This window comes from Canis aureus, chromosome 23 (genome assembly GCF_053574225.1).
Source record: "Canis aureus isolate CA01 chromosome 23, VMU_Caureus_v.1.0, whole genome shotgun sequence".
Classification (NCBI taxonomy): Eukaryota; Metazoa; Chordata; class Mammalia; order Carnivora; family Canidae; genus Canis; species Canis aureus.
In genome coordinates this window covers 37,990,824-38,016,167 of record NC_135633.1, presented here as the reverse complement: position 1 = coordinate 38,016,167, position 25,344 = coordinate 37,990,824, and the positions used below count along the sequence as shown (strand labels likewise).

The 25,344-nt window shown below is 40.8% G+C and overlaps 1 long non-coding RNA gene across 8 annotated transcripts in view; it reads left to right on the top strand.

The window, feature by feature from the left end:
• Positions 1–22,410, top strand: part of LOC144295006 (uncharacterized) — a 28,351-nt gene extending 5,941 nt beyond the window's left edge. Inside the window, exons 7-10 of one of the 8 annotated variants that reach the window (XR_013362346.1) lie at positions 10,436–10,563; positions 13,984–14,189; positions 20,558–20,668; positions 22,136–22,407. This is a non-coding gene — a long non-coding RNA (uncharacterized LOC144295006). The other 7 variants (XR_013362350.1, XR_013362349.1, XR_013362347.1 and 4 more) reach the window with 7 other exon arrangements.
• Positions 22,411–25,344: the final 2,934 nt, after the last annotated feature.

Here is a 25,344-nt window from a genome sequence, read left to right as displayed (position 1 = left end):
CCTGACAACCACCAATTTACTCTCTGCTTCTATGAATTTGACTGTTTTTAGATACCTCATGTAAGTGGAATCATGCAGTATTTGTTCTTCTGTGTTTGGCTTATTTCACTTAGCATAATGTCCTCTAGGCTCATCCATATGGTTGCAAGTGGCGGGATTTTCTTCGTTTTCTAAAGCTAAATAATATTCCATTGTATGACTATACCATGTTTTCTTTATCCATTCATCCACCAATGGACATTTAGGTTGTTTCAATATTTTGAGTATTGTGAATAATGCTGTGATGAACATGGACGTATAGATATCTCTTTCAGATCCTGATTTCAATTATTTTGGATAAATACCGCAAAATGGGATTGCTGGATCATATAGTAGTTCTATTTTTTAATCTTTTGAAAAAACCTCAATACTGTTTTTTCAACATTTTTGTACACAATTCAATAATTTTCCTATCAGAAACAATGATTTAGAATAGACCATGGGGGAAATGTACCATATAAAAATAACACCAGGGATCCCTGGGTGGTGCAGCGGTTTGGCGCCTGCCTTTGGCCCAGGGCGCGATCCTGGAGACCCGGGATCGAATCCCACGTCGGGCTCCCGGTGCATGGAGCCTGCTTCTCCCTCTGCCTGTGTCTCTGCCTCTCTCTCTCTCTCTCTCTCTCTCTCTCTCTCTCTGTGTGACTATCATAAATAAATAAAAATTTAAAAAAAAATAAAAATTAAAAATAAAAATAACACCATAATAGAGTGTTAATATAGATAGTATATGTTCAAAACCTAAATAATACTTTTTTTAAAGTTCTCAAAACTTTTGACTTAACAGACTGGATTGGACAGGAAATACTATAATACCTGGACTAGAAAATGTGTAACATTGAATAACATCAATGTTAATCTTTTCAAATAAATGTGTGAGTTTAATGCAGATCTACAAAAAATATTTGTTTGCAGAAGGAAAAATAATTAGGGAATTTTCAGAACTGTGTATCATTATTACCAAGTCCAAGATGGTGTGCTATATTTTTAAATAAAAAGACATAGTGAGATTTTGGGTTACTCCTTGCATTATATATGGTATTGAGGAAATACTAAATATTTTACCTTTTAGTCAGTACACTAGCTGAGAAAACCATTGCAAAAGACCACACTATATGATCCCATTTAAATAATATATCCAGAAAAAGTGAATCTACAGAGACAGAAATTGAGAGAAGACTTCAGTTTGGGGCTATACCGCAATAGGGTCATCAGTAGGAAAAGAGAAAGAAAGCTGTCCAAATGAGGGATGAGTAGCTGAACAGGGGGTTGCAGAGAGAATAGTCTTTGGATTTTATTTATTTATTTATTCATGAGAGACACACAGAAAGAGATAGAGACATAGGCAGAGGGAGAAGCAGGCTCCCCAGGCCGGGGCGAGCCTGATGTGGGACTTGATCCCAGGTTCCTGTGGTCATGCCGTGAGCCAAAGGCAAACGCTCAACCACTGAGCCAACTGATGAGTTTCTTGTGAAGCTCAAGAATAGTGTTTGGACTCTGAAATCAAAAGACCCATCTGGTGAATGCAACTGACTTTGGAATTGCTCATTGTGGAGTCTGGTGAGATTAAGACACATAGGATATAGAACCATGCTTTGCTGATGCTTATTTTCTTTAACAGAAATTTGGACTAAGAAAGTCCACAGAGTTTTTCTGAAGTAGCTGACCAGCTGTGCGCTTGGATACATTACTTCTTCTTTCTGTACTTCAATGTCCTCATCTATAAATGGAGATAATATTGCATAACTCTCAGGGCTGTTCTGAAGAATAAACACCGGGTCCAATTCTTGGCAAGTAGTAGGTTCTTAGCAAATATTAGTTCTCCTTCATACTCCTTCTAAAATATTATTTGGAAAGAATGCCAGAAAGTAGGAAAATTTGGAAGTCTTCTGGATCACATTTCTCATGTAGCTGGAGAGGGCTCACTCCTCTCAGCATCTATATCTGGTGGGACCCAAATATGCATCTCTGCTAGCTTCAAACCTGTATACTCAGCTGCCTACTTATCATCAATTAGATGTCTCACAGGCACATCATGCCCAAAACTCATTATCTCCCACCCTTCCAACTTGCTGATCCTTGAGGCTATGATCTACATTCAGTAAATAGCACCAGCATCACGAGCTATTGAAGCCTGAAGACCAGGAGTTGTTCTTGACTCTTTCTTTTTCCTCATATCTCAGATGTCATCAATCTAAGTCCTGTCAGTCTATCTAGAGGTTTGATACATAGAACCTATTCATTAATTTTCATCCAAAAATATATGTTGAGCAGTGACTATGGACAAGGCAGGCACCACATCAGGCTCTGTCTTCACTGCCTCCTCACTAGCACTGATCACAGTCTTCTTCTGATTTGACTGGAAAAATAGCTGCCCAGTTAGTTGCCCTTGAATCAACTTTTTGTTTCTTTGAATCCTGTCTCCACATTCTGCCAGGATTCATTCCTTTGCTTAATACCTTAAATGGCTTCCCACAGAGCCATTAGGAAAGAATTCCTGACATAGCTGATAAAGCTCTCTAAACTCCAGGCCCACCAGGCATAAGTCAGGTCCCCTGTTATGGGCCCTGTTATGGGTCACTGGTGGGATTTCCCCCCCAAACACACCCTGAGATTGGGATTTGAGTACAAGTGGTTGATTTAGGGGGTAGACTCGGGAAGCTATGGTGAGAAGATGGAGGAATGAGGAGGGAAGAAAAAGAAGCCTATTCAGAGTGCCTTAATGAGCCTGTTACTGGGAGATGGATAATGGGCACAGTCTCCCTGGGGAACTCTGGGAGACAGTATATGCCATAGGTTGATTTGTGCTCCACCCAAATTCATATGTTGAAGCCCTAACTCTCAATATGACTATATTGAGAGATAGGGATAATAAGGAGAGTTAAAATAATAGTTAAAATTTAGGAGGCCCTATAATGATATCATAAAGGCCTTGATACAGTAGGATTAGTGTTTTTATAGGAAGTGACACCAGAGAGCTCCCCTGAATTCTTTCTTTCTCTTTTGGAGGGAGAAAATAAAGAAGGGGGTGTGAATACACCCTGATATGGAGGCTGTCCCCAAGCCAGGAAGAGAGACTTCACCAGAAACCATGCATACTGACACTCTGATCTCAGCCATCTAGCCTCTGGAACTGTGAGAGAATACATTTCTGTTGTTTAAACCACTCAGTCTATGGCATTTTGTTAGGACAACCAAGGCTAAGATGGTATAGAATACCCTCAGGGCTGTCCCACCCAGAGGGTGAGGAAGCTGGGTAGTTAACTCTCAATTCTCACTCCCCCTTGGTTGAGGAGTGCTCCTGAGCTCATTGATTCCCCAGCACTGAGGGCCTGCACCATGCAAAGGCTGAGCATGCTCCTGCTGCCTGTGAGCCAGAGAAGTCTTCAGTCAGCCTGAGAGTCACTTGCAGGAAGGTGTCTTTGGCTTGCCTGGTGAGTGCCGAGGGGATGTGAGCAGGGCAGCAGTGTCCACCACAGCTCCCTCTTTACCTTGCTTCTAGGGCTCTGCTTACTCTTGTAGTGACTCATTCAGCTACTGTGTTAGGTCTGAAAGGTTACAGACAATATCTCTCTCTGCTTCACCAATAGACCGCCAATGCCTAGTACAGAGCCTGACATGTAACAGGTGCTCAAGAGATACTTAATGTATGTATGGATAAATGAATAAATGGTGATCCTTTTCAGAAAGTAACCCAGGCATGTCATGCTCTGAATTCAACACATAAACATGCAGCATAAAACCTCTAAGTTATTATGATACCTAAATCTCCATATTCACCTACATTACTGAAATTTCTTTCAGTAGCTGATAAAAGCCTTAGTAGGCTTTCTAAATAAAGCTTAAGGTATAAGTTTTTATCCCTTTGCAACAAATATAGTCCTAGCACCCTTTTTCTAGACCCAGGCCGTTCCACATGTTGTGCTGGAGTACAGAAAGATAAAACCTTCACAGCCCACCCTGTTCAACAACGGCTGGGCTCAGCCCCATGACTCATTGGAGATGGCTCCCAGCTGCCCATAGTACTAACACAAACAGGTGGAGCACACAAAGATGAAGGTGGCATTATGAAACTCAGACCTTATCCTGTGAGCCCAGGGAAGCTGTGGAAGGTTTCCCAGCATAAAAAGCAAGACTTCAGAGAGATTAATGAACAGATATTTAGGTGGGAATGGAATGGGGAGAGACTGGCAGCTGGGAGACAAGATGGCAGGGAAGAGTCCTGAGACAACATGGCTGACAGAAACTTTTGGGCTATGTGGCACTTTGCATAGTAGGTCGGTAGACTGGTTGGAGACAGAAGAATCACTGCAGGGAATGAATCAAAGTATAAACAGTATGCAAATGTAGTTTGGGTTTTAGTTTAACTCCCTTACAAACTTTCTTCTGTTCCTTTATCTTTGAAGTTATTTCTTAAGGTACGAAAGAGGTATTTGTAGAAAAAAAAAAAAAAAGAAGAAGAAGAAGCCTTCACTAAAGTTCCCTGTAAATAATCAAGAATGCAGGTTCTCACAGCTGTGTAACTTGAAAAGGGAGACTAAATGGCATTAAGTTTTGTGTGTTCATGGGATGATGCTTGAATGTTGCGTGCACACAACACATGACTTTCTCTGAAACTAAGAAACTTTGTGTTTCCCTTAAATCTTGCTTTAAATTTAAAATATTCCTTTTCACATGTTCTGTGTCTCGACTATAGTAATGATTGCATGATGATACTCATTTATCAAAACTTCTCTAACTCTACATATAAAATTGGTGATTTTGTGGAATGTCTGGGTAGCTCAGTGGTCGAGTGTCTGCCTTTGGCTCAGGGTGTGATCCTGGGGTCCTGGGACTGAGTCTCGCATCGGGCTCCCTGAAGGGAGCCTGCTTCTCCCTCTGCCTGTGTCTCTGCCTCTCTGTGTGTCTCTCATGAATAAATAAATAATTTAAAACAATAAAATTGGTGACTTTGTGTGCCTCAATAAAGCTGATTTTTAAAAACCGAATAGGGCAGCCCCAGTGGCCCAGTGGTCTGGCGCTGCCTTTGACCCGGGGTGTGATCCTGGAGACCTGGGATCGAGTCCCACATCAGGCTCCCTGCATGGAGCCTGCTTCTCTCCCTCTCCCTCTGCCTGTGTCTCTGCCTCTCTCTCTGTCATGAATAAATAAATAAAAGCTTTAAAAAAATTTTAAAAATAAATAAGAATAAATAGAAAACTGAATAAAAGGCAAATCTATCCAGAGATGAATCCAGACAAATAAGAATGCCTATGTACGAATGCACTTATATAAAACTCTCAAAAATGCAAACTGTTCTATAGTGACAGAAAGCAGATCAGTGGTTGCTTCCTTGAGGGTAGGGTTTCCTATACCTCATAGTGCTATCTATACATACATATATGGCACTGAGTTTGAGAGACTTCCAGTTAAATATAGCTGAGTTTATCTCCTCCTACAGAAACATCACTAAATAGGGAGAGGTGGGGCAGAGTAGGGTTGGAGGGAGTATAAATCCACAAAGACTGAGAAAATTAGAAAGGAAATGTGAGCAAAAGAGAAATTTCAGAAATACATCTTGAAAAGTGGAAAATGAGTGGAGGAGTAAAATGTGACTTAGAGCAGAGGAGGCTGCTATTGAGAGTCCACAGAAGATGCAGGACTTGAGGTGGTACTGGGTACACCGAAGGTAGGGGAGGGGCAGGGATTGGTTGAAATTTTTATGTAAATATTAAAGCCAGAGGCCCTCTTTCCCATCCTTTGAAGTCAGGGAGTGACTTTTGGCAATAGGAAGCATGTTCTCTGGAGATAATGAGCAAGAGAGACCCAGACAGGCTCAGGGACACAAGACATATAGGGGTGAGGTGGAGCTGGGTTAATAATAGTAGGAGATTGAAACATGCTGATTATGGGAAAGTTCAAGTAATAAGCAGTGGGACCCACAGCCTTCTTTCTTAGATCTACTCCTATGGGTATCCCTGGGTGACTCGTTGGTTTAGCGCCTGCCTTTGGCCCAGGGCGTGATCCTGGAGTCCCGGGATCGAGTTCCGCATTGGGCTCCCTGCATGGAGCCTGCTTCTCCCTCCTCCTGTGTCTCTGCCTCTCTCTCTCTCTCTCTCTCTATGTCTATCATGAATAAATAAATAAATCTTTAAAAAAATATTTAGATCTACTCCCATGAAGACCCTTCTTCCAAATAACCATCAGGCATGTAACCCTGAGGCAGGAGATTGGAGGCTGCTTCTCTAAAGACAAAACATACTCCACATACTGGTATTTGAAGGATCCAGTGGGGGAAAGCATTAAAGGAAATTCCAGCTAATAGCTGTGTCATAGGCCTAGAAAGTAATTAGCTCAGATGGAGCAGGAGAACTTGAGAGTTCTGAGGGGTAGATTGCCAGGGGGATGGGGGGTGGGGTGGGGGGAATGGAACAGAAAGATCATTCGATATATTTTAGCATCCGGAAAATGATAACAATAGGTGTTTGACAAGTCCAATCAAGCATTTAAATAGATTGATAGAAAACTGTGCAACTGAAAATAACAAGATGATTGCTAACCCCTGGAAAAACAAAAAGTTACTCAGGAAAGGAAACATAATCACAGTAATTACCTGCCACATCAGTGTATAATATTTGAATTTTTTTAAATTTTATTTATTTATGATAGAGAGAGAGAGAGAGAGAAGAGAGAGGCAGAGACATAGGCAGAGGGAGAAACAGGCTCCATGCACCGGGAGCCCGACGTGGGATTCGATCCTGGGTCTCCAGGATCACACCCTGGGCCAAAGGCAGGCGCTAAACCACTGCGCCACCGAGGGATCCCTGAATTTTTTTTTTTATTATATAAGTAGTGACTGATGATTTAACCCAAAATTGGGAGGATGGGGGGCGGGGAGTAAGTGAGATCAGAAGTTGTAAGAGAACTAATTCTCATTGACTAGAACTAGAAAAAAAGGTCTATTTAATAAACAGTGTTGGAATTTCCAAATGCAATCTTTTAAAAACATTAGACTCCTGCATTAATATAAAATCCAGATTAAAATGAATTAATAAACATTAAAAAAATAAGGGTTCTTAAAATACACTGGAGGAGAAAAAATACTTCTAAGCAGGGGACAAACTGCAAAAGCCATAAAGGAAAATTATGGACAGATTTGACCTTAAAGAACAAAAAATGTAGGAGTGAGTGACAGGGATCACCACAAATTAAGTTAAACAGAAGCTACAAACCTGGAAGAAAATATGTGCAACAAACTTAAGAGATAAAGGATTAATACTGTCTACACATAATTTTTAGGAGTTCTGTGTGGTTCTTTTTCAAATCTATTTATCAGTTTAAAATACCTTGCTTCTTAATTGTATTTTTGATAGTCTTATTTCTAAAAATGTATCAAACAAACTTATTTTATACTCTGAATTTGCTAATCTGCTAGTTATAATAATATCTGCAGTCTCTGCTGTTCTGACTGTGGTATACTTTATTGTGTCTGCTAATGTTTGCTCCTGGCAGCTTGTTCCATGGTATTTTGACTGTGAGTTCATGTTCATTAAAACCTTATTATGTGTGAATTTTTTGAAAGATGGTTTAAAGTTTTTTTTTTTCCTGGAATTTTGCTTTTACTAACCTAAATGCCTGAGAGCATTAACTAACCCAGAATCTAAGTATTAAACAATATTTAGGTATGATGAGGTTTTCTTGTACTACATAGGTATGTAGATTCTGTTTTCAACCCTGCCTGAGTGTTGAACTTGCAGTGTACAATTTTCCTTTCCAAGGAAGACATTTTTTTCTCCTTCACTGCCCACTACTGTGTAAGTGGCTTTCCCATAAATAGTCCTTCAAATCTGATCATGTATGTCACTTCCTCTACTTAAGAAAGCTATAGATATACTCATTTGTCAGGTCTTAGCTTAAACATTACTTCCTTATGAATGCCTCCTCTAACTGGCAAACTAGATCAAGTCCCCAGTTCACGCTCTCACAGTGCTTTGTATTTCTCTCCATAGGCATTCATAACAATTATAATCCATTATTTGTATAATATTTCAGTGAAATAGTAAATTTCTTCATCATTGGCTGTAAACTATGATGTTGAGAAGGGAACCATGTCAATCACCTTCACCACTCTGTCTTCAACATCTAACTTAGGGTCTGGTGCATATTTGTTGAATAAATAAAAATTTGTTTAATAAACAAATTAAAAATTTGGGGAATATTACATAATGGAGCAAATCTAGTTCCCAGATCTATCATGTCCTAGCCCTGTAAATGTCTCCAAGTCTCAGTTGCTTACTTGTAAAATAGAATTAATAACACTCATCTCATGGGATTGTTGTAAGGGTTACAAATGATGTATCCAAACTACAAGATGGCCCTTGGCAATGATAGATCCTCAATATGTGGTAGCTTTTATTATTACTTGCCAGCTATGCCTAAGTTCTGGAGAACTGTGCCAACCAATTATTTTAAGCATACTCATTAGCCATTTCAAATAGGGAGAATCACTATGAATCACAGTGACTTACTGCATCAATATGATAATCAATGGACTGTTCCAGAAATTGGATTTCAAAAATAATATAGACTTAAAACTTGATAATATTGCTTTCAAAAATAAGTCAGCATGATGGTTTCATGAGTTCGTACATATGAAAAAATTTATTAAGTTGTGCACTTTAGCTATGTACAGTTCATTATATGTCAATTATTCCACAGTAAGACTTTTTTAAATAGAGGAAAAATTAAGCTATCAACAATGAATGGAATGAAATTCATGTAGTAGCTCTATTATTTAGGATGAACTTTGATTCATTTCATTGTTTTTTAACCAAGGACCTGTCTATTATTTGGCTTCAATTTGAAGACAATTTAATTGTTTCTCACATAGTTCTTTTTTTTCCATTGAGATTTGCTCTATGGTTTGACAAATGTCAGTGCCATCGCTGCTGAAACTCCACCCCTTAAATGTAAATATTTGCTGAAGGTTAGTTTTGCTATAATGGTACAAAAGGAAAATTATCTCCATTTCAGAATTGACTGTCTTAAAAGTATTTATATTTATAGCAATGTTCTGGAAAATATGAATAATGCCAGTTTTTTTTTTTGTTGTTTTTTTAAGTTAGCATCCTTCACAGATCTAACTGATGAATTTGGGCCTCTTTTTGAAGAGTGACTAATCAAGTATACAGTTAATGAATCATGAGTATCCACACATTGGACAGTCTGTATTACTGCTACTGTTAAGGCAGCAACAATTTGTGTATTGTTTGTTTATTAACACCCATTCTAACACAGGTTGGAAGACCTGTGGATAAAACCCTAGGGCACAGATCTGAAAGGTGAGCAAGAACAGATGTATGCTTCTGTGAATTTGGTGAACAACTATGAGATAGAATGTCTTGGTTTGTTTCCCCAAAAGCAGACCCTGAGACAGAAATGTGGGATGCAGGTAGTTTATATAGGAAGTGATCTCAGGAAGCACAAATGAGGAAGTGGGGGACATGGATAGGAAAGGGGGAAATGCCAATAAATGAATGAGTGAGTTACTGCTCTATGAATCTGGGGCACAGTCTCACTAGACCCTCTGCGGAGTCGTTTGAACAAGCTTCAAATTATCCCACTGAGGGATAGGTTAAGCCAGAGTATTTATCTGCAGATTCATGTCATTGTTTGGAGGATGCCCTGGAAAATGGGGGCATTAATTACACACACACACACACACACACACACACACACACACACGTGAGCTGAGTAAGCTCTTGTCAGCTAAAGAAAGTCCTCAGACAGAGACAGCAAAGAGATGCCACCCATTGAAATAGAAAGCTGGCTGTGTGCATGGAAACTGCCCATGGTAGGTGCCAGTGACTCAGAGGTTGGTGAGGGGGTATGAGCTGGGATGTCAGCATCATTTGCGACACAAAGGACATGGAATCTTGATGTGATAGAATGGCGACATGAGGTATTGAGGAATGTGTAGAGGCATGGTTAAAGCAATGGATTTATAAATTCTGAAGGAGAAATGTCTCTTTACCACTTGTCCAGCATGAAATAAAATTGAGGAAATGCACAATTAGCTGGTCAATTCAATAGACTTTTCAGTTGTTCTGTATCTTGTTGATAGGTGGTGTAGCAGCATTGGAATTACCTGCAAATCTGTTGTGAATGCAGATTCCCAGGCCTCACCTCAACTTTATTGAGTCAAAACTTCTGGACATGGGATCCAGAAATCTGTGACAAGCCCCATAGGTGATCTTGATACACACTCAAGTCAGGGAGCTTCAGCTGGAGACAAAACAGTGTACTGATACTGATCCCACAGTGTGGAGAGAACCGTCTGGTTTCTGATCTTATTTGGGTGTAAAAATGGACAAATTATGTCATTTTTTTAAAGATTTATTTATTCATGTCTACACAGAGAGAGAGAGAGGCAGAGACATAGGCAGAGGGAGAAGAAGGCCCCCTGCAGGGAGCCTGCTGTGGGACGCCACCCCAGGACCCCAGGATCACGACCTGAGCCATGACACGCAACCACCGAGCACCCAGGTGCCCCAAATTATGTCATCTTTATGAGTCTTTTCCAATGTATAAAATGAGAAATTTGGACAAGTGTACCGTAGTTTCAAAAAAAATAATTTAAGCAGTGGAATACTTTCTTCCAAAGAAATTTTACTTTTGAAGCATTAGTATATGAAACGTAAAAACAGAGCTCCTTTTTTTTTTTAAGATTTTATTTAGTTGAGAGAGTGTGTGTGTGTGAAGGAGAGAGAGAGAGAAGGAGCAGGGGTGGGGCAGAGGGAGAGGAAGAAGCAGACTCCCCTCTGAGCAGACTCTGGGATCATGACCTGAGCCAAAGGCAGACACTTAACCAACTGAGCCACCCAGGCGCCCAACAGATTTCCTTGATTGGGATGTTAGCCCAGTATCCTGTCTTTTCACTTTCCCTACAGTGGCTTCTTAAGCATCACTATGAACCTTTGGAGTTCTAAGAAGTATAGTTTGAGAATCACAACACTAGGAGACCTTCAAGGGCCATCTACAGTATGATCTAAGACATCAGTGAGCCTTATCCACAGTTTAGCTGCTGAGATAGACCTGCAACCACAAACCCTGGATTCAAAGCCTGGCTGAACCCCTACTAGCAGGGAGACCAGGAGCAAGTCACATAGCTCCTATGGCTTCCACAGCATCCCCATCCATAACTTGAAGTTCACTTTCATTCTTGTTACATCTGCCATACAGAGTGGTGGACAGGGGCAAATGAAATCATGTATGTGAACATACTTTATAAGTTGCTAAGTCCTATCTAATTGAAAGGGATTGTTGTGGGAGAAATTATCCTTCCGGGTAGTTTTCCTTTGTAACTGGTGCCAAAGATAAGTAGAAACAGAGAGTGTAGATAGTGAAATAGTCTGTAGTTTCTTCTTTATCTTCAAGGGATGCAAATGCAATTTTCTTTTTTAATTAAAAACCTGCTCACCAGGAAGTGTCACTTTAAATAAAATGTTGCTTAAGCAGAGACTTGAATTAACCTGTTGACTCATTCTACAAAGTTTGTAAAAGTAATATTTAGGGTAATACTATCTAAAGAGATAATTAGCTTTTCTTAACAATTTACTGCCCACATACTAATAGGGAGAGCCAATTTTGGAATACGTTGACTTAGCATTTGTAACTGCTTGCATATTCAGAAAAATTTTAGTGCATCATTACCTCATATTTATTTAGCTTTTTAAAAAAATCATATGTCCACAATAGCCAAACTGTGGAAGGAGCCTCAGTGTCCATTGAAAGAGGAATGGATAAGGAAGTTGTGGTCTATGTATACAATGGAATATTACTCAGCCATTAGAAACAACAAATACCCACCATTTGCTTCCACGTGGGTGGAACTGCTGGAGGGTATTATGCTGATTGAAAAAGTCAGTCAGAGAAGGACAAACATTACATGGTCTCATTCATTTGGGGAATATAAAAAATAGTGAAAGGGAATAAAGGGGAAATGAGAGAAAATGAGTGGGAAATATCAGAAAGGGAGACAGAACATAAGAGACTCCTAACTCTGGGAAACGAACAAGGGGTGGTGGAAAGGGTGGGGGGTGGGGGTGACTGGGTGATGGGCACTGAGGGGGGCACTTGATGGGATGAGCACTGGGTGTTATGCTATATGTTGGCAAATTGAACTCCAATAAAAATAAATAAATAAATAAGTCAGATGTGTATTCCAGGAGAGATTCATGCATCTATCACAGAAATGCCTGAGATATCCCAGGTAGCACATTTTATGGCTATATTTTGTCATCAGCGACCTGTCATCATCAAGTTGTGAATAATTTCTTGTGGAACTTTTGGAAGAGTATCTATTAGTAATGTCCAATATGGGGTTAGAAGGTAGTCTGATTGAAGACCTGGTTTTTCTCTCCCCGCCCCAAACCTTCAAGGTGGCAGTTCAGGATAATATCTGAAGACTGTAATCATAAGAAGCATATATCTAACAAAAACTCTGAATGGCCACTTTGAAGGCTGCTATCACATGAACCTACCAACATTTTCTTTTTTTTAAGATTTTATTGACTTATTCATGTCTACACAGAGAGAGAGGCAGAGACACAGGCAGAGGGAGAAGCAGTCTCCCTTTGGGGAGCCTGATGTGGAACACGATTCTAAGACCCCAGGATCATGCCCTGAGGCAAAGGCATGATCCCGAGCCTCCTCAAGCATCCCCTTACCAATATTTTCTAACTGTGTCTCACTTTGCACTTCCTTCACATTTTTCCCATTACTTGGATCATCAGCCTCACCTTGTTGTACACCAATCAAAACTCCCTGAGAAGGAATCAACATGGACTGGACAAGGATTTGCTCACAACTGCTCCATATTTGGGTGGAGGGGCTGTCAGGATTCCTACACCTTGGAGCTATTGGGGCAGCTATGGGGCAAGGCTCCTGCAAGTGTGCTCATTCAATTACTGAGAAAAGACACGAGCACAGTGCTAGGCACTGTGGAAAAAACAAACAGGGTTGCTGGGATCTGCAGGTTACTGAGAAGCCAGGCAGGCAGGAGTGGAGTGGGAAGACAAGGAGGCATGGAGAGGAGCAGAGAGTATTTCAAGTAGAGAGAATAGTATATAGAAAGTCCCAGAAGAGAGAGCATGGAAGCATGGAATGTTCTGAGGACAGAAGAAAGTCCATGGTGGCTAAACCATAGGGAGTCACGTGGATAGTGAGTTGAGTCAGTGCCAAGTCAAAGAAGATCTTGTCCGCACGGGCCTCCTTTTCCTCATGTGTGGCAATAGGGCTGGTAAAGAGCAATGCTTCTCAGACTGCCCTATGGAACTAAGGGGGTTCCACCCAGGAGTCTCAGAGGGCCTTGGGGTGTAGGGTAGAAGGCAATTGCTCTGGCGTCCAGCTTCTGCTTCAGTAAGAGCAGCTTCATTCATATCCATTTCCAATGTTAGGGATCCAATAATGTTAGAAAATAGGGTTCCATGGATTAAAAAGTGATTGAAAACAACCAGGTCCCCTCTGGCTCTGACATCCTCGAATAATAGGATTCTGTGCTGCTCCGCTTGAGACAAGGCTGTCCAGGTTACTAGAGGTGTGGGCATATTGTCTCCTGATGGGTAGCCCATTCCTAATTGAAAACACACAGGCTGGGATCCCTGGGTGGCGCAGCAGTTTAGCGCCTGCCTTTGGCCCAGGGCACGATCCTGGAGACCTGGGATCGAATCCCACGTCGGGCTCCAGGTGCATGGAGCCTGCTTCTCCCTCTGCCTGTGTCTCTGCCTCTCTCTCTCACTGTGTGCCTATCATGAATAAATTAAAAAAAAAATTAAAGAAAACACACAGGTTTATGGTGTGAGCAAAAGTTCTGGGACTTTCTGTTCACTTTTTCACAGTACTTTCTAAAAGAGTCCCTGAAATTTTCACTTTCCCACCATGACTGATATCTCTTTATGTTGGCAGGTCAAAAGAACCTTCCAGCAAGCCTCATATCTGCCTTCATAAAGAGCGAGTGTGTGTTGTAATGCTGAGTCCCCCTCACACTACACCCACACAGCTATAAAGACACATCCACCTACACGTGAAACCCGAGAATGAGGACCAACCTCTCCTAAAATGAGAACTCACTCCCTTATACATACATATGTGTCTTACACATAAGTGGCACCGTAAGTACTGGTTGAATCATCTGCTTTCTTTTTCTTCCAGACTCTTATTCTTTAGACTTTGACTCCATAGACCAGCATAACCTGTTTTAGCTTCTCACTTACCTGAGTCCCCTGGACTTGGCTTCTTGCCTTCTTGACCTCTTGCCTTTGAGTCCGGCCAAGGCTCTGAAACTCAACTTTTGTTCATATATCCATGGAATCTGTACACTATCCCTGCCCAGCAGATGGGGGCCCAGCTCCTCTGATGCAGAGCAGCCTGGCCATCTGCTCAAACCCTGAGAGAACGTGGTCACAATTTAAGGAATCCATTTGGATATTCCCTGACAGCTCCGGCCCTCCCCAGCCCCTCCCAGCTGGAGCCACGAGAAAGCACCCACCAGGAAGGAGACTCAGACTTCCTCATTCCTCTAGTCAATCTGACTGAGCAGTGCTTCTTAAAGTTTAACGGGCAGACAAATCACCTGGGGGGTCAGATCAAAGTGGATATTCTGATATTTGGGGCTGGGGTGGGGTCTGAGAGCCTGCAATTTCTAAGAAGTTCCCCAAGTCATGTCAATGGCTCATGAGCTTCATTTGAGTGGTAAAATGTGAATGTGTAGACTAGCAACCTCAGCCTCACTTGGAGATAGGGCCTGGAATGCAACTTTTCCCCCATTTGCCAGAAAATATTTATTAAACACTGTTTCTCTTTGTGGTCCTTGCTGTGCTGCTAAGATCCCTTCTTTGTTTTCAAGGATAGAATAAAAGCCTATATATTTGGGGCCTAAATACTTTATGAAGTTTAATTCTCACCACATCCCTGTGGGATTAGTATGATTCCTGTCTTATACATGAGGAACCAGAGTTTTACACAGGTTAAGAAGCTTGTCAAAGGTTGTACTAATGCAAATGGCAGCTGGGATTCCAGCTCACTTCTCTGGCTCTGAGCCTTCCTGCTTTCTGGGATAACTCAAGCATCTCTTCCTTAATCTTCTTATGTTGCCAAAATCCACACAGTTGGGTTTCTGCCTCAGCTTCCTTGCCTAACACTTTAGTTTCTGGCTTTCTGGCTCAGGCTGAGCCCTGCTCCAAACCCCCGCCCTCTTGGCTAGTGATCACGCACCCAGCTCTTTCCAGCCCCTCCTCACCCACCCATGCCTTAGTTGGGATTCGGCTACAGATGGTCCAGTTGCCTGGAAACAAAGCATTGCTTCATGTTGCAAAATAGCTTCTAGGAACTAGAATGTTTCCTTTCCTCTGTAACTTTCCCTCCTGATGCTTTGAAGTTTCACACTCAGCATCAAGCACTTCGGAAAGTAAATAAGCTGCAAAATAGGCGTAGTAAAGAAAGAGGGAAGTGGCACTAATTTTTGCAAACTTCATTCTTGGACCTCTTCCGCCCAGGGCGGTATTCCTAATGGTCCAGGCATCCTTTCCCTAGGGGTGTAGCAACTAGTAGAGCTTATGATTTGACTTATCCCCAACCCTATCTCTGCTAGGCTGAGGCTCTAGAGAGGTCAGAAAGAGTCAGAAAGAGTCTGGGGGAGTTGTCCACATGGGATGGATGTTACATAGACCACAGAAGCTCTGGCCTGTGATCATGGCTTTGACTTCTAGGGCTCCCCACTCCCTCCCCACCAGTCCCTCTTAGCAGGGCCAGCTTTAAGCAAGGAGCTTACTTCCATTTACTCCCATTGAATTACCCAGTGCAGGAGGAGGGAAAGTATTTGCAATGGCCTCAACTGCTTCATCTTCCTTGGAGTAGCAGAATTTAGCAAGAATTGGGTATTGAAATGTGTCATTGTCAGTTCTCACTGACCCATGCAAAGTTTTCTCCCTTTGTTACTCAGTGTAACCCATTCTTCTTCCTGATACTGTGACTTTTAGTGCAAAATCTCTAACAGAATTTTGTAAGCCATTCCCTGTGCTCAGACTGATGCTTTTGATGATCATGAACCAGACCTCAGGCAACCTTCTGTAGGCCCTATATCATTTTAAGTGACATCTGTTTCTTGTTTAAGTGTTCCTTCCCTCCGCCCACATACCCAGCAGTTGGCAATTCCTACCCAACTCAGGCCCAAGTTTGTCATGGACCTTCTGACCCCCTGACTGTATGTAGTTGGGTCCTCTGATCCCTATGCCTTGGTCCTCTTCCCCTCAACACTATGAGGTGACTTTAACCACACGTCAGGCAGCCGCTCTGTAAGTCACCCAAACTCCTTCTGCTCTTGCCCCCAATCAGACAACATGTAAACATGTTCATGGTCAGCAGTATGAAACTTGCGGTCTAAGTTCGAGTCCCTCTCAGGGTTTGCCATGGTTTCTGTACAAGTCTTGGAGTTGTTTTTTGTTTACTCTGAGCAGGCGGATGGTGGACGGAGCTTCAGCCTGACCACAGCATCCTGTAGTCAGAGTGTAGAGTTTACATGCATCTTGAAACTTTCGAGTGTTATTTGATCTGGGGCCGTAAGAAGTATTCCAAAGTAAAGTTTCAAAGCTTTGCATCAATATTTTCCTTATGGGGACTCTACTTGAGTCTAGAAAATTTCGTGATCAACACCAACATTTTTTTAGCTCCACTGTTGACTGTGTAATTTTTGGCAATCTTCAGGCATTCTTTGTTGCAAATTCTTTTGAAACCAGTAGCAAATGCTTAGTAGCATTGATAGTATCAACCAAAACTTAGTTTGGAAATTGAATAAAAGGAAAAAAATAAATGAGTTAATGTTCTAAACTTAAGTGTATTTTTACCTTCTCTCAAGTCTATGTGCTATTTCTTGTCTTAGAAAAATTTAAATGATCTTAGCATAGGATATGTCCGATTACAAACTATACATGCTGTTAATTGAATAAGTAAACAAATGAATGTGGGTGGAGTGGAGGAGGAGGCTGGGGTTGGGATGGTGGTCAGAGCACCCAGCAATCCTGGTAGTGCCCGAGGGCTGAGACAGAGCCAGGCAGAGGTCAGTGCCAGGTCTAAGCCAGCCTAGTGACCTTGCCCATTGTCTCCATATTCATAGACCCTATAGGAAGCCCTGCCCCACATTCAGGTGCTTGGCATGTCAGTGCTGCTTTCACCCCTGCCCTCCCTTCTCCACCTACTTGCTCCTTACTGTTGGCTTCTGCTACTACCTTCTTTCTTTCTTCCCTCTTGGCTGGTTCCCCCTCTCTCTCTGCCAGGCTCCTTTGGATTGATGCTTTTAGGCTGGGCGTTGGTTCTGTTCCCTGCCTTCCTTCCTAGTTTCTTTCCTCAGATTCCTTCTTACATCCACATTCCAAGCTGTGGGCCAGCTCTACTTTAATCTGAGCCGAGCTCTAGTTTCCTAGTTGGAGCCTTAGACATGTACTGACCTAATTGGCAAAATGGATCTCAGGAATTGGGGCATAGCAGCAGGAATTTTCAGATAGGGGTGGTGCTCAAAACCAGGCAGGCAACAAGGCTGAGGGCACAGATTTTATCTAGTTTGGGTCAGGACTGTGATTGGAAGGAAGAGACTAGCAGGAGATGGTCAAGAGGTCAGGGATTCCAGGGTAGGCTATCCATGTAGCAGAGTAACTCAAGTGCAAAGCAAAGAGTTAAGGAGAGTTCCAGTCTTACAGAAAGGCAAGCATGCTCCTGACAAAAGGTTAGGGATAAGGTTGTAATTTGGTGGGCACATAGGTATACACAAAACCCAAGTTACATTAGTGCGAATTCCAGACTCTCTACCTGGGGGTCTGAAACATTGATCTGGCAGTCTGGTTGGGGCTGAGACTCAAAGAGCAGACGTTGAGAGGAGGCAAGAGAGGGTGTGAATCCCAACTCTGCTACTTACTAACTCTGTGACCTTGGGCAAATTGCTTCACCTTGAGCCCAAGTCCTGTAAAATGGGGTTGGTAACAGCTACCTCACCTGGATGTGGTGAGGATTAAATGATGACTTTGGGATGACTTTGAGGCTTCCTCAAAAAGAAGACAAGTCTTTGAGCAGCTAGGGCTTTCCATGAGGCCCAAGTGGGGAGAGGGCAATGGTCAGCAGCCCAGCACTGGTGTGGCTGTCTCTGGTGCCACAGTCATCATTCAGGTTTGGCAGCTGGAGAACAAGAACACCCAGTGGGTGTGCTCCCCACCCCCACTCCGGCCACCCCAGGTCTGGGGGAGTGGTTGGGTGTTGGCTCATTCATCTCTGCCACATGCTCATGTGTATATAGTACTGTTGTATTTGCTATGACTCTGCCAGGAGCTCATGGTCTCTGAGTGCCAAGTCAGTGCATCTTTTGACTTCAAGCTCAAGCAGAGGTGACCAAAAATGGAAAAAAAAAAAAAACATAGATAGATAGATAGATAGATAGATAGATAGATAGATAGATAATCTAGATATCTATCCCACCTGTTGCTGAGTCCATTCCACATACCAGCTTTGGACTTAACCTTTCATTCTGCTCAGAAATCTTTTATTGCTCCTTATTTTTAATTCCATCATTTTCTTAATTTTCTAGGCTTTTTATAATCTGATCTCAGGTTCTCAGCCCCTCAGCTGCCTTGCTTCCTAATGTCCCCCTTTTTTGTTCTGCCCGGGCCTGTACCTCTCAGTTACAGCTTCTCCTTCCCTTTGGGTGTTTTGCCTGCGGTTGCCCCTGTTGTTTTTCCTCTCTTAATAATCCTACTCTTTCTTCAACGTGGCTCAGATCTCACCTTACACTTGAAGCTCTTTTTGATTCTTGGAATGGTTATTATCTCCATATTCCTGAACTGCTGTATTACTTGATAGTTTAGAATATATCAAATATCACGAAATCAAGATCCTATCAACTAAAGATGCACAATTATTTTATGTACATTAGGAAAACCCTTCTAATAAAAGTAGCGACCAGGGGTACCTGGGTGGCTTGATTGGTTAAGCATCTGCCTTTGGCTCAGGTCATGATCCTGGGGACCTGGGATGGAGCTCCATATTGGCTCCTTGCTCAGTGGGGAACCTGCTTCTCCCTCTCTCCCTCCTCATGCTGTCTCTCACTATCTCAAATAAATAAATAAAATCTTAAAAAGAAATAAAACTGGCAACCATAGAACGTAAGACACATCCTTATTTCAGAAAGGTTAAGTTTGTCTTGGACTCAATGAATACCATAATTATTTAGTGCTACATATTATTCATAATTATGATGGACATCACCACTGTTTTATAATTGCCTGTTTATTTTCTGACTCCTCCACTAGAATGTATACTTATGAAGACAGATTTCATCTCTGGCCCATTCATTGTTGCATCTCTAAGCATCCCGCACACTGTCTGGTCCTCAATAAATGACTGAATAAATGGATTCCTAACATGAATGGAAAGTTCCTCAAAGGCAGGGATTATGTATTCCATACTTATGTATAGTTATTTTTGAAATTGACATGCAAGATACATATAGTACACTAATAAGTGTACAGACTAACGTCTTTTATATATGTATATGTCTGCATTACAATCACTGAAATTAAGATACAGAGCATTTTCCTAAAGTACTTTTCCCAGTGCTGAGGAAACAGGAGATACCAGTCAATATTTATCTATACTCATTGATCGATTAAATGGTCTCCAGCTACCCTTTTACAGCTTAGTTTCAATTCACTTATGTTTATCCTGGTTCAATGGTTCTCAAATTCTCTCCTGCATCAGAATCACCTATAAGGCTTGTAGAAACACAGATTACTGGGCCCCACCCCTGAACTTCCTGATTTAGAAGGTCTGTGGTAGAGCCTGAGAATTTGCTTTTCAAACAAGGTAATGTTGATGTGGCTCTAATGAGGTGGGGAGGGAGGGTCTTCTCAAGAGTATGAAATGTCTGCCAAGTCAGGTGCTTACTCTGGTCAGGGGTTCTTTACCTTTTCTTTGCAACAGACAGCCTGGGCAGTGTGGTAAAGCCCCTGTACTCCTCAGAAGAATATTTCTAAATGGAATGAAATAGAAGACTTAGGACTACAAAGAAAATCAATTATATTAAAATGGGTTATTCATGTTATTTTAAAATTATTTTTAAAATTATAATATTTACAATATCTATAAGTCATCTGCGTTGTGATATGAAATATTTGTGGTTTCCATTGGTGGTAAACTCACACACCTACAGATAACACTACTGTGGTTGTTGCTTATATTTATAACTGAAGGAAATGACAAATAGCAGATAGAAGTTAGTGAAGATAAAGAGCCTAGGTTAGGAATTCTTGCCCTGGTGCAATCTGAAATAAGATGCTCTACTGTTGGCACTGCGTGGAGTTCCAAAGAATTGGAGTCTGTGTCATTCAGTGTTATTAACTAAATGCCTTCAATGTGGAGACACTGTGATAGATGCTTGATATTTAGAGAGGAATAAGACACTTTCTCTTTCCTTATTCATTAATGTCCCATTTTGGTGCAGGAAGATGGAAATATAAACTGATAATTAAAGCGGAGTATGATACCTGCTGAAAGGGAAGTATGCACAAAGCACAGAAGAAAAGAATGGAATAATATATACAGGAGCATAGGGGTAAGACCTCTGTTACTTAGAACTCAGTTGGATGAAGTTGTGGTGGTAGACTTTTACACTGGTGGTCCTCAATGAAACATACCTCCAAATCCTCAGGCTCCCCCATATTGACTCTGAAGTTGGCCACAAAACTTACTTTGGCCAAAGGAACAGTAGCCAGCTGACACAAATATTTGTACGTTGGGGCTTTCCTCTTGCCTCTTGGGCTTCAGTTGTCATGTAAGAAGTTTGGGCTTAGGTTAGTGAATGAGGAGAGGTTACGTGGACCACAGCCCTGGAGAATGAGAGATCATTCTTCGATGTTCCAGCCTCAGTTGAGCACTCAGCTGAATGCAGCAGCATAAGAAACCCCAATCAGTGAGTAAGAAGCATCAGAACCACCAACCCACAGAATCATAAAAAATAATAAATTGTTGTTTTTCACCACTAGGTTTTAGAGTGTTTTGCTACACACCAATAGGTAACTCAAATAGTTGTTTTTCTTTACAAAAATTTTCCTCTTCTATTTCGCTTTTTAAGGTGAAGAAGGCAAAACACCCTGTAAAATAAGCCAATGCAGAGATTCTTCTGCAAACAATTAAGCACAATTTCTAGAAAAGCTTCCAGTGTTTCATACATTTAAATCTTTTAAGATCCATGGCTAGAAAACTTATCTAACTCTAGTAAATTAACATGCTGATCTTCAGAGAATAATTACTTTAAAATCACGAACTCCTAAAACCTGGAATTTTCAGCTGGAAGAGATCTTGGAATCTAAATCTAATCATGCACACTAAACTCTTCATTTTATTTTAAAAGTGTCTTTATCTTTTTTAATGATCTCTACACCCAGCATGGGGCTGAAACTCATGACCCTGAGATCAAGAGTCACATGTTCTTCTGACTAAGCCAGCTAAGATGCCCCTAACCTCTTAATTTGATGAGGACAACAAGGCGTGAGAGGTGAAAGCTAGAGTCTTTTGTTAGTAGGGTCCAGAAGGGAAACCAGATCTTCTGACTTCTAATACAATGTCTTCCAATAAGTAAAAAATAGCAATTTGTAGATTATCATTTCCATTATTTTATATTTGCAATAGGCAAAGCAGATATTTTTATCCTTTCTAATTTTGTGGATGAGTTAGATTTAAAAAAGACCTGCTTATTTCATGTAACTCATAAAACCAGGACTAGACGGTGGGTCTTATATCCCCTGGGCCAGGACTTTTTCATTATATCACGCTGCCTCTCATGTTCAGCATAAAAAACAAGGAAATAAACTAATATATTTTTGAAAAAGGATCAGCAGTAGACACTAATCTGGTTCATCTCTGAATTTCTCATAGTCATGTATCATGTACGTAATGTGTCACTCAATAAATATTTGTAATATGAAATGAATACATGAATGAATAACTGAATAAACAAGCAATAGAACAAGACTATGTTTTGTTTTTACTAGGCATTCCATTCTTTTTTTTTTTTTTTAAGATTTTATGTATTTATTCATGAGAGACACAGAGAGGAAGAGAGAGAGAGGCAGAGAGAGAAGCAGATTCTTTGAGGGGAGCCTGATGGAGGACTCGATTCCAGGATGGTGGGATCATACCCTGAGCCAAAGGCAGACGCTGGACCCCTGAGCCATCCAGGTGCCCCCAGTCATTCCATACTTAAAGTGTATGGTTAATCGAGATTCCTCTGTACCTGAAAAGGAATAAAAGGACAAAAATGCCAATGAGTAGTAATGATAATATTTTGTATTATTGTGCTTTGAAAGTGGAGTCATGAATACAAAGGCAAGATCTATCAATATGTGCCTCCTGTCTTGTATGTAGTAACTCAAAAGTTATTTGCCCTTTCTTCCAAGGGGGAAACTGAGGTAGAGAAAGTGACTCAGGTAAAGCATTGTCCAATAGAAATATAACAAGAGACACATTTAATTTAAAATGTCCTAGAAGCCACACACAAAAAAGTTTTAAAAAGATGAAATTAGCTTTGATAAATATTATACTTAATTCAGTATATCCAAAGTATTACCTTTCAATATGTAATCAACACAAAAACTGTTGATGAGGTATTTTAGTTTTTTTCAGTTTAGTGCGTGTTTTACATTCACAGGACATCTCAATCCAGACTAGCCACATTTCTACTGCCTAATAGCCGCATGTGGCTAGTGGCTACCATTTTGGACAGCATAGGCCTAGTTACATAGGACACAACAATTCTGTAAAGAGAAGATGACAGTAATTACAGTACAGAGGGAGTAGTAGGATTTTAAGGAAAACTTGAGGAAATTGACTTGGTTTAGTCCAACCACATAACCTGGACCACTGCAACTCAAAGGGAGATTCTACTACACCCTCAGAAGTCAGCTTCAGTGTTTAACAGTCTTGTTTGGCTGTGTAGCCCTGGGCAAGAAACCTTGTCTTCATATAACTTGGTTTCCCATCTGTTACCACTTAGAGCTGCTCCCCCAGTGACATGAAGTAATAAGAAAAAGCATTTAGTCAATACCAGCAAGTAGGAGGCACTTGGTTAATAGGAGCTTTAATAATCTACTAGGATCTTACCTTATCATACAAAACAACCCCATTTTGGATTTTTTTTAAAAAGGTTAATAGGACTCCCTACAGATCATGATCTTTTCTGCCACAGCAAGTGTAAAGGGGCTCTAAGGTACAGTAAATTTCAAAAAGACAAGGTAAAACAAAAAAGATCATGAGTTACATTATAACCTTCTACTAGAGGGAATCTCATAGTAATAAAACCAGATGGTTTTCTACTCTTTTATTGTGATGAAATATTCATCACACAAAATTTACCACTTTAACCATTTTTAAATGTGCAGTTCCATGTCATTAAGTACATTCACATTGCTCTGCAACCATCACCATCATCCATCTCCATGACTTTTTCAATATCCCACAATGAAACTCTGTATCCAGCGACTACCCACTAACCCCATCACCCGCAGGCGCTATTCTACTGTCTCTTTCTATTTGACTATTCTAGGAATCTTATATAAATGGAGGGCTTTTATTTTTTGAAGAAACATTTATTCTTTAAATATTAAAATAAGAAAATCTGTTTAAAAACACTGACAGTTAACCTAGAGGTTTTTAAAGAGTATTTATGTTGCAATGCATCTTGATATGCACAGATGAAAGGCACTGAAGAAATATCACAATTATTACATGTATGTATCCGAGGGAGATGATTGCTACAAAGGTTTTTCTTTATAAAAGGAACTCTGTATGAAAATGTATATATATAAATATAAATTAAGACTTGTCTGCATAAGATTACTACTCAGAAAAGTCATAAATAATGATGCCAAAATTTTCACAAATGTCAGAAATCTCACTGGTATAGTAGATCCTTGACTTTGTCACTAGTTTGCCATTTGGCCTGGGCTTAGTGCCTGATCCTCTTAAACCCCTCCTATCATCATCTGTAAAATGCAGATACTAATAAGAGCAGCCCTTCCTACATCATAGAGTTGATGGGAAGATCAAACAAGATAATTAAACTGAAAGAACTTTGAAAAATACAAAAAGCCCTGTAGAAATGCAAGGCATTATTAAAGACTGTGGAGAGATTGCTCACACAATTTGATTCAAGGCCAAAGTTTTGTATTTCCAAAAGTTAAAAAGATTCAGTATTTGCAAATTATTTAGAAAACCAAATTCCTTGTTTACCCAGTACTGTGACCGAATTGTTTTCTAAATGCTATACATTTGATACCTAATGCTATACGTCATCTAACCACATTACCATGCTAGATGTAATTGTACAGAATTTCAGCAGTATCTTCAATTTTTGGTGGGTAAGAAGTTATAAATCTACATAGCTTAAAGATAAAGTCATGTCTCTACAGGAAGTTGTTTTGTTTTTTATTTTTTTAAATTTTCCATGGTAGAAACAGTGCTGTGTTCTGTAACATAACTACTATTGGAGAACTGCCTGCAATGCAAGAAGCATTTATTTAGTGCCTATAGTGTGCAAGGCATTTGGGATAGAGATGGTGTCAGGGGAAGGATGGAGGTAGTAAGAAAAAATACAAAGAGAAAAGGGGTATCCTGAATTGGGTGAGCTTTAAAACTGCTGGGGAGTGGCATATCCTGTGACGATGAACTAGAAAGAAAATGAAATTGATGCCAAGAAAAGCCTTGAGGACTACACTGTGGGAGTTCCAGAGGTTCAAAGGATAATTCATTCAGCCTAAAAAGGCAGAACTTCATGACATTTGTCCTGGGCCCTGAGGCAGAAGAAGGATTCCTTGGTTCTGAAATAGAGGGGAGATATTCCAAGCCTGAAGGAGCCACACCTAGTATCCCACACACACACACACACACACACACACACACACACACACAAAATACTCATCTATTAACTGGCTGGTAAAACTAAACAACTTGGATGATGTGCCTGTGACTCTACAAAGTCACACCTGGGGGGATTAGGGGTTAAATCCCAGATTCTCATTTGAAAGCACCAACCTTATGGCATTCCACCATTTCAGGAGGACCACTTGGAGAGCCATCATACCAACACTGGCAAGTGCACTCCATTTTATTTCAGCTCCACTGAGTTGGGGTTACAGATTTAAAACCCCATCCCCAGCTAGAAAACTATTCCAGGCTAGTCTTCCATTTGCAGGTTTCTAAGTTCACTTTCACTCCTGTCCCAGTTTTCACAGA